The sequence below is a fragment of the Marmota marmota genome, unplaced genomic scaffold (assembly GCF_001458135.2).
Source record: "Marmota marmota marmota unplaced genomic scaffold, marMar, whole genome shotgun sequence".
Taxonomy (NCBI): domain Eukaryota; kingdom Metazoa; phylum Chordata; class Mammalia; order Rodentia; family Sciuridae; genus Marmota; species Marmota marmota.
The window spans coordinates 7,076,376-7,086,608 of NW_025999968.1; the positions used below are offsets into that span (position 1 = coordinate 7,076,376).

Genomic DNA, 10,233 nt, shown 5'->3' on the forward strand with positions numbered 1-10,233 from the left:
CAACTCCTGACACTAAGAAATTCTGATTTGGGAGGTCTAAGACATGGCTGTATGATCTTCATCCTTAAGATATGCCCTGGGTAGTTTTGACATGTTTTCCAAAGTCCATGATTTGAGAAAATGTGAAGTAGAGGCTAGGTTGGTTATGTCATTTACTTGATCCGTTTTGTGCACCAACCAAGATTGTCTAGACCAGAAGGGATGAGAGTAAAAGAGAGACTGACTGAGACTTAAAGACTAATTTTAGTTTCATCAAAACTAAGCAGAAAGCACAGGGATTTTTTCATATGCTCCTTCTCCACCCCACAACACACACAGACTCCCTTCTCATTAATATCCTTCTCTGCTTCACTGCCATGGTATATTTGTTAAAACTGAACAAATACTGAGATATCACTATCAACCAAAGTCTCTAGTTAGCCTTAACATTTACTCTTGGTGTTGAAGTTGTTTGGGCTTTGACATGTATAATGGCCTATCCCCATAATTATAGTGACATGCATGATAATTTTACTGCCCTAAAAAATTTCTGAGCTCCATCTATTCATCCCTCCTTTCCTTCTAACGCCTGGTAACTAGTAATCTATTTATTGCATCCATAGTTTTGCCTTTTCCAGAATGTGATGTAGCTGGAATCATATCCCATGTAGCCTTTTTTGGAATGACTTCTTTCATGTAGTAACATGCATATAAGTTTCCTCCATGTCTTTCTTGGCTCAATAGCTCATTTCTCTTCAGTGTTGAATAATATTCAATTGTTTCACTATACCTACTGAGGGACATCTTGGTTTTTTCCCAAGTTTTTTAAATTATGAGATTGCTGTAAACATTCGAATTTTGTGTGGTCACACTTTCAACTCATTTGGGTAATTTACAAGGAGGATGATTGTTACATCACATTGATGAGAGTCTGTTCAATTTTGTTAAGAAAATACCAAACGGGCTTCCAAAGGGACTCCACTGTTTTGCATCCCCACCAGCAATGAATGAAAGTCCCTATTGCTTCACATTCTAGCCAGCATTCGGTATTGTCAGTGTTTTGGAATTTTGCCATCCTAATAGGTGTTCAGTGATATCTCTTTGTTGTGATTTCCTAATAACATATTATGTTAATCCTCTTTGCATATGCTTGCATGACATCTTTTTTTTTGGATTATTTTTGTCCATTTTTAAATTGAATTATTTATTTTCTTGTTGAATTTTAAGAGTTCTTTATGTGGTTTGGATAATAACCCTTTATCGGAAATGTCTTTTGCAAATATCTCCTCCCAATCTATAGTTTGTCTTCTTAAACTCATGATAGTCATAGCATTTGTTTGTTATTGTGTTTGTTATCTAGACTGTGGGTTACATTCCTCTTTAGTTTCATAGCTCAGTGCCTGATACATTTTAGAATTAAATTTACTGTTTAAGAAATTTTAGTATTGAATGAATGAATTATTATGAAATAGATCATCTACTTCCTTGTTGCTCAAATAAATCAGTGGCGTGGGAACCTCTGGGAGTTTGGTAGAACTTGTGCTTTTTCAGGCTTCACACACTCAATAAGAATCTGGGGTTTAGCAAGATTCTTGCGTAATATGTATGCACTTTAATTCTTTCAATCCACTTAGTCCTTATGTACCCATCTCTCCCTACCCTGAGTAAGTGGGGTAGGAACCCAAGATACATTTGTAGAATAGACTAATTTGGAAAGTTCTATTTTAGGAAGAAACAGGAAGGAACTCACCACCTCACCCAGAAAGTAAAACTGACAAGTGAGACATGACATTTTATAGAAAAGAAGTTGGTACTGAACTGGAGAATGTGGGAACTGAAAGTTTTGTGCTAGAAATCAACTCACAGTTTCAAATTCAAGTTATAGATATTGTGCTTTAACATATGGCCTTGATCTGAAGTCACTCACAGTAAACATGCCATGAGAGTTGCTTTCTCTGTAAATAATTTATGACCCCTTACTACTACCTACTAGTTTGCTAGATGCTGAGGTTCTATGGTTGAGAAAGATTTCATTCCTAACACTGCTTACAGTCTAGATGAAGAGAGTAGAAACTAAACAAAAGATTATAATTCATGGGCTAAATTATAATGTATATAATATATATGTTAATTGCTGTGGAAACACCACAGAACTGTGAGTTCTTTGAGCATAAGACACACTTCTGATTCATTTTAGTAGAATATTTTGTTCCAAATATACTGAGGGTTTGGGAGAGAACCCTGATTAATCACATTTCTCTGTTTCTATAGGCTATTTCTATTTCTATATTTCTTAACCTATTAAGATATAGAAGAGCCTACAGAGATACCCAACCAACCCATGGAAGGGTGTCAGTCAGCTTCAAGCTTCCTTGCAACTGAAGAGGAGTTGGGATATGGTGACACCTTCCTTACCTTTAACACAAGGGCTGCATCCTGAGGTTAATGTGGCTGAAAGCCTCTGTCTCACTAACCACTTAAATCAATCCTCTTTCTGTAAGAAGGCAGGGTAGATCAAGAGGGTAGATCAACAGAAGACTGTGTTTTGTAGCTAATGTGAGGACAGGAAGAAAGCAAAAAGAATGATTTTCCCCCTTATTGGAGAACATGGTAAGAATTCACTGAATGTTACATTAGTAAAATGAATGGATTAAAAAGGAGGCAACTCTTCTTTAGGAAAAATCAAAGATTGTGCTTTCTCTTAGAGCCATCATCCTTAAGAGATGCCCTGGGTGGTTTTGACGTTTTCCAAAGTCCAAAATTTGAGAAAATGTGAAGTAGAGGCTAGGTTTGTTGTATCATTTACTTGATCAGTTTTGTGCACCAACCAAGATTGTCTAGGCCACAGAATCCTCTGTGGAGAGGAGAGCTATTTGAAAAGGCACAGCATATTCTGAGAATGGCCAGAAATCCAGTGGCTATCGTGTAAGTTACATGAGAGGAGGGACAGGATATAAGACCAATTTCAGCGGACATGTCCATTTAAATAGAATGTGGGTGGTTACAAAGTGCTTTCCTGTATATTATTCAAAACATTTTATTCACCGTGAGAAATCTATTGCAACCATTTTCTCTTTAAGTTATGTGGCTGTCAAAAATATGCATAATTAACATGCTGATATAGTCATAAACTTCATTTTTATTTTAAACACTATCACAACAAACATAAATTATTAATTTTTTCTTATTGTTAATGACAAAAGTCTTAAATAATATATTTCCAAATATGAATCAGTAAAACACTTAAGCAATAATGTACTGGAACAAAGGGAAGCATATCCAAGGAATGTCAAGCGTGTAACTGCAGTCTTAGAAGAAGAGGACACTGAAAAAAAAGATATATTTGAAGAAATAATGGTTAAAATTCTTCTTAAATTTGAGGGAAAAGATAAATTTATATGTCTCCAGATAGACAAATAAAAGGAAGGTTATACTTAACCATATCATGGTTAAATTATCAATACCCAAATATAAAGGGAAAATATTGAAAGCAGACAGCAAAAGGCCATGATATATATATTGCATTAATAAAAATGGCAATTTGTCATAAAAATAGTGAAACAAAATTTTAAAGTTCAGAAAGAAAAAAACAGTTGTCCTAGAAATTTATGTCAGGGGAAAATATCATTTAAAATAAAGGCAAAATAATTTTTAAAAATTTAAAAAAATAAAAATGGGGAAAGTTTGTCACCAAAGCAAATATGCCACTAAAATATTTTTAAAACATTTTTGGGGGGGTGGCGCTGAAGGAAAATGACACCAGATGAAAAGCTGGATCTGAACAATAGAGTGAAAGGTTTCAGGAATGGAAATTATGTGAGTAAATGTAAAATAAATCTGAATTCTTGTTTTTAATTTTTTAAAATGATTTTCTAAAGAAAACATAACAATGTTATACGGACTTAATAGAACATGTAGATGTAAAATATATGACAATACTAGCCCAAAGAAAGAGGGTAGTAAATGAAAGTATGATATTATCTAAAAATAAATGGTAATAAATCAAGGATGCAAATTGAAATACATAGAGTAATCATTAAATTCTTTTCTAAAAAATTATAGCAAGAAGGCAAATAAAAGCAATAAAGGAGGATGTTAGGTAAATATTTAATGAAAAATAAGTCAGAAAACAAGAAAATAGACAAAACATATAAGACCAATAAAAAACAAATATTAAGATAGTGAACTTAAACCTAACTATATGAACCATTTTTATCAAATGTAGATGGAGTGTTGATTCCAATTAATAGTAAGACTGATAACACCAAATATTGGCAAGGTTGTGGTACAATTGGAACTCTTAGAAGTTACTGGTAAGATTGTGTAATGAGCAACAATGTTAGAAAGACAGTAGTTAAGTGTTTTGTTATAAAAATAATCATACACCCATCTCATGACTCATTAATTCCACTTGTAGATATTTACTGAAGATAAATGCAACATATTTTCACTTGTATAAGGACTTGTTCAAGAATCTTCTAAGCAAGTTTAACACAATAGTTAATAGGAGAACTGATTTTAAATTGTATGCTCATGCAATAAACTACTATTCCAGAAAAAAAAAGAAAAAGAAAAAGAAAAGGATAAACTTAGGTTATCCACAATTACATGGAGACAACTCTAAAACATTTTGCTGGGTGAAAGAAGTCAGACAAAAAAGATTATAATTTCATTTATATAAATCTCTAGAAAAGGGGTAGTGAATATTTGGAAAGAGAAATTTAAAGAATTGGTTATCTTGCCTTGGGTGTATATGTGTGAAAGTATTGGTGTAGAAAGGGTAATTATCTAGAGAGTAATATTACAGATAGGTATATACATTTACCAAAACTCATAGAGCATTTAAGTTTTGTACATTTTCTTCTATGTAAAGTATACTTCGAAATTTAAAGATAAATCTTCAAAATTTATACTTCAGAATTTAAAGATAAATGATAAAATATATAAATGCAAAGACAAACTGAACTTTTAGATAGTAAGACTTAATAGGACTTTCTCTAAAATTTTCAGTACTTAATGATTTCCAATTAAAATATCAACAGATTTTCATTTTGAAGTTGGGAAAAATTATATCAAAACTTACTTGGAAAATGCAAAATTTTAGGAAATTTCTAAAAAGGAAGAAGAATAATGATGACATTAAAACCTACAACACTACCATAGTGAAGTCCATTTGAAATAGAGATAAATAGCAACAAAAGGGAATCAATATATATGAAAAATCATTTGGAAAAGTATCAGAAGTTATTCAATATTTATTTCGTGTTTAGATATTGACTCAGAATTACTAATCTTTACATTAAATATAACTACTAGATAAATAAAGGGTTTTCACATTCACATGAAATTGTGATGAAATTGTGCAGGGTTTTTGTTACTGACAATATCATAGACTAGATGTTATTTAAAATGCCCACAATTCAAGCATCATTATATGCTAGATTAAAAAATATTTTAAGTATATCTTTTAAAAGATATAGCTGATCTGCCAAGAAGATAAAGCATTTTGGGGAAAGAGGAATTGAGAAAACCACTCATCTGAAGTGTGAGAATACTGAAGCTGGAGGCTATTCTGGTGGTGTATGTTAATCTTGAATGGCCTGGAAGCTGTATGTTACAACATGAATGTGCACAGTTACTTGTGGATCTTACTATTTGCACGTTTTGATTCAGTTGATGTGGGGTACAGCTTGAGATTTGTTGTTTAACAAGCTCTATGGATGTACATGGTGCTGATCCATGCATGTGTTGAGGTAGCAGGCCTAGGGCTTTGGTTTCAATAGCTGAATTTAAAGTGGAGTGTAGTAACAAATACACGAAAAAATGCTCACCATCTCTAGCAATAAGAGAAATGCAAATTAAAACCACTCTAAGATACCATCTCACTCCAGTAAGAATGTCAGCCATTATAAAGTCAAACAATAACAAGTGCTGGCGAGGATGTTGGGAAAAGGGTACACTTGTACATTGCTGGTGGGACTGCAAATTGGTTCAGCCAATTTGGAAAGCAGTATGGAGATTCCTTGGAAAGCTGGGAATGGAACCATCATTTGACCCAGCTATTCCCCTTCTTGGATTATACCCAAAAGACCTAAAAAGAGCATACAACAGGGATACAGCTACATCAATGTTCATAGCAGCACAATTCACAATAGCTAGACTGTGGAACCAACCCAGATGCCCTTCAATAGATGAATGGATAAAAAAAATGTGGCATTTATACACAATGGAATATTACTCAGCACTAAAAAACAGCAAAATCATGGCATTTGCAGGGAAATGGATGGCATTAGAGCAGATTATGCTAAGTGAAGCTAGCCAATCCCTAAAAAACAAATGCAGAATGTCTTCTTTGATATAAGGGGGGGCAACTCAAAACAGAGCAGGGAGGAAGAGCATGAGAAGAAGATTACCATTAAATAGGGATGAGAGGTGCATGGGAATGGGAGAGAGAAGGGGAATTGCATGGAAGATGGTAGGAGACCCTCATTGTTATGCAAAATTACATATAAGATGGTGTGAGGGGGAAGAAAAAAGAGAGAGAAAAACGTGTCACAGTAGATTGGGTAGAAAGAGGGGAGGGGAGGGGAGGGGGGATAGGAAGGGCAGCACAATACAATAGACACTAGTATGGCCTTATGTATAAACGTGGCTGTATAACCAATGTGATCCTGCAATCTGTACACGTGGAAAAATAAGATTAAGATTACGTACCCCATTTGAATCAAATGTATGATATGTCAAGATCATTGTAATGTTTTGAGCAACTAATAAAAAAATAAAAAATAAATAAAGTGGAGTGTAGGAAAACAACTTAATTGCCTAACTTATCATTAGGAACCATAAAAGGTTAACACCCTCAATGGGTAAAAGGGAAAAACATAAATCCTAAAACTGCATCGTCCATGTGGTCAGACATTGCTTTTCCTTCTCATTCATTAATTTACTCAACAAATGTATACATATTTTTGAGCCCATTGCACATCAAGCCCTGTGCAGGTTTTAGAGGTTTCCATGAGATCTTGTCTTTGGAGGCTTGCTCTCTTGTGAGGGAGGTCATTGTCACAACAAGTGGTAATCATGAAGATGGAGGTTCATTCTAGCCGTTTTGGGTGCACAGAAGAAAGTCATCCATCTGGCCTTGGTGTGGGTAAGCACGATTGTAAGGTCCTTGCTTATCATCTGGGCTGCCATCTTAAGTGACAGCCGCCATTTTTCTGCCCAAGGACCTTTCCAGGAAAGGCTTACCACTCCCTCATACCAACCCAACCCTTCAACACCAGCATTCTTTCCCACCCAAGGGGATATCACCACTCCCTCACACCAGCTCTGACAAATAAACTCTCATGTGTATCTCTGCCTGGTCTCTGTCTTTCATTTCTCGCTGGCCTGTTTCCTGGTTCCTCACTTTCCTTTCAATGATCTTAAGCAATTTTTCTCTTTGAACCAAGATCACTGAACTTTGAACAAAGAGGGAATCTATATGCTAATTCTTACAGGTGTCATTAATTAAATATGCTTGAAGCATGCAAACTAATGTAAGAAGAAAAAATGACTTTAAAACTTTCCCAAATCATTGGCCATCAATCAATGTACACAAATAATAATAGCAAACATTTACTGAATGCCAGATATACACCAGAAAGTGTGCAATAGGCTTTATATGGTTCATATTATTTGATTCTCACCACACCCCTTAAGGGGCAGAATCCCAGGATTCTGTCATTTGTGTTTAAAAAAAAAAAGGTTTAATTTACTTACTAAAACTAATTCTATTAATGATGCTTTATGTTTAGAAAACTCTAAAGATGTCCTACTGCCTGTAAGATCTTCCCACTAGGATGTAGAAGCAAAGTAGGTTGAACCAAGGCTGTGTTGTAAGGAGAGCTCAAGTTGATCAGCAGGGCTACCTGTGAGTTATATCTGGGTCTTGGGAAATGTAACTAAAATGGTAAAATCAGAGAACTCTTATTCAGGCAAATCTAAACCCAAGTGTAGCCATGTGCTCCAGCCATGTTGTGTGACTGAAGGGAATAGAGAGAATGGGAATGGGAGGAAATTGGATCAGAGAGATTAGAGTGGGTGGCACCCTGGAAGCAAAGGATGGGAGGAGGAGCCCTGAGGAAAGTTTGGGTTATAGGGTCATAGTAAAGGGTATTTAGACTCAAAAAAATATTTTTAGTGAAGTCCCAGAAGTTCTCAGACTTTCACACTCCTCCCTTGGATACAATTCTTAGTTTAAATATCTGGAGATAATATCTTTCAGTTCAGATAAATTTTTCTTCTGAAATCTCATTCTGCTTAACGCATACAATGCCAATGAACAGCAGCCAGAGAGCAGACTTTTTATATCTGTGGTCAGATCTTAAATAAATCTTAAACAGCCTGCTAACTACATCCCTAGCAGGAAGAGAGCTCTCTTACCTTGGACAGTCATTTCACCTGGGCTTCTTCCCACCGACTGACAGTGAATTTCAGATCATTCCTGGTGACTCTTTCTCCCTGCCGCTGGGAACCTAGAGAATCAAGAGCAATTGTATGTTCAGAGGTTTCCTAAGGCATTTCAACTAGTCTTAGCTGATTACTGATTGGACAATCAATCTGTTAACACAACAGTAACAGGCCATAGTTCATCAAAATACCATGGTTTGAAAAGTCAATCTTGGTTACAAAACATTTCTCCTTTCACCTTCCTCTATCCCTAGGAATTTACTGGAAGAGAGCTCTCCATGCTTATTTGGCCAGCTTCCTGGAGTAGTGAGATAAACCCACACTCCTGGAGCTGATCTGTGTTCTCAGACCTCCCTGCATTGTTTGGGAGGAAGGTTCCTTCCAGCACTTGGCCCTGCCTGATAGTTTCAATCTCTCTGATTCCTGTATTTAAGGCTTTGCTCCATTTTTTTTTTCTTGCTAATATTGCATAAGCTTGTCTGGAGGCTTTCTGTTTTGTACTAGTCTAGCTTTGATCAGAGATTCTAAGTACTTTTGCCAGGAATTCTTTCCCTACCCTGGTTGGTTGGTAACTAGGTTCCTGCTAAACTCTTATTTAGTAAATATTCTCACTGAATATTTGACTTACACCTAGGAATTCATTTTATCAATGTGTTTCACTAAGTTCTCATATTTCTCTCAGCACATTGTGTTTTCTGGCTTGCCCTCTCCCTCTCTTTGAATGGCACAGAGCTACCTCCTAGTAGTCTGATACTTTCCCTAGACATCAGCTTTTATGGGAGTAATCTACACATTCCTCATTGGGACATTTTAAAGTCTTTGCAATTTTGATTCTATGGTTACATTTCTCCCTCTCCAGCTTTTATCTTTTTTGCTTTTTTCCATACTCAAAAGACTGAAAAGCATTTCCAGAATCTAGCAAAAGAATATAAAAGTCATACCATCTTCCCTCTGATTGCTTAGTCTTTGCAAGATAGTGAGCACATAAAAGGGTGCCACCACGAGATTGTCTGTGCACATTGTGAGCTCCTAACTGTGTTTCACTGAAAGCAAACATTACTGTAGTAGTGAGATAAACCCACATTCCTGGAGCTGGTCTCTGTTCTCAGACCTCCCTGCAATGTTTGGGAGGAAAGTTCCTTCCAGCACTTGGCCCTGCCTGATAGTTTCAATCTCTCTGATTCCTGTATTTAAGGCTGAAGGGAGTAATGTTTGTTTCCATACAACATTCAGCATGTCTTTAATCAAGTCCTTGTAGGCATCACACCTTAACATTGGTGCTGAATTCTAATTTTAGAGGATGTGCACAGGGGGCACACTCCTGATAGCCCACATCCTATAAGCTGTTTATGTTCCATAATCTTTTACACTTCTAGAGCCTTGAATATTGGATTTCTTCTCTTTTACATATTTCCCACCATTTGGTACCTGGATAATTTCCACTCATTTAAGATTTAATTCATGTCACTTTGTTTGTATGTTCTTTCTTAGGTTCTCCAGCAGAACTAATTCTATCTACCACATTCTGTGTTCCATAGAACTTTGGATCATTATTATCTGAGTTCTAACAGTATCCTTGACCCCTTCGTTCATCCACTTCTTGAGGTCTGGGGTTTTAGGCTTCATCTATATGAACTCATTGCCAAAACAATGCTTGGCATGCACTGAAATTGCCACAGTCATTTATTTTAAATAAAGCTTGTTACATGTAGAAATTCATTTAATAATCTCCAAAAAATTGATGTTGACAATTCTTGTTTATTTTTTGTACCTTTATGAATGGTTACTTTAAAATTTTTATTT

At 35.6% G+C, this 10,233-nt stretch overlaps 1 long non-coding RNA gene across 1 annotated transcript; it reads right to left on the minus strand.

Moving 5' to 3' along the window:
* Positions 1 to 2,413: 2,413 nt before the first annotated feature.
* Positions 2,414 to 8,843, minus strand: LOC125616896. Its single transcript, XR_007347672.1, has 3 exons — positions 8,622 to 8,843; positions 8,404 to 8,495; positions 2,414 to 3,304 (listed from the first exon to the last, which is right to left on the minus strand). It is a non-coding gene; the product is annotated as an uncharacterized LOC125616896 (long non-coding RNA).
* Positions 8,844 to 10,233: the final 1,390 nt, after the last annotated feature.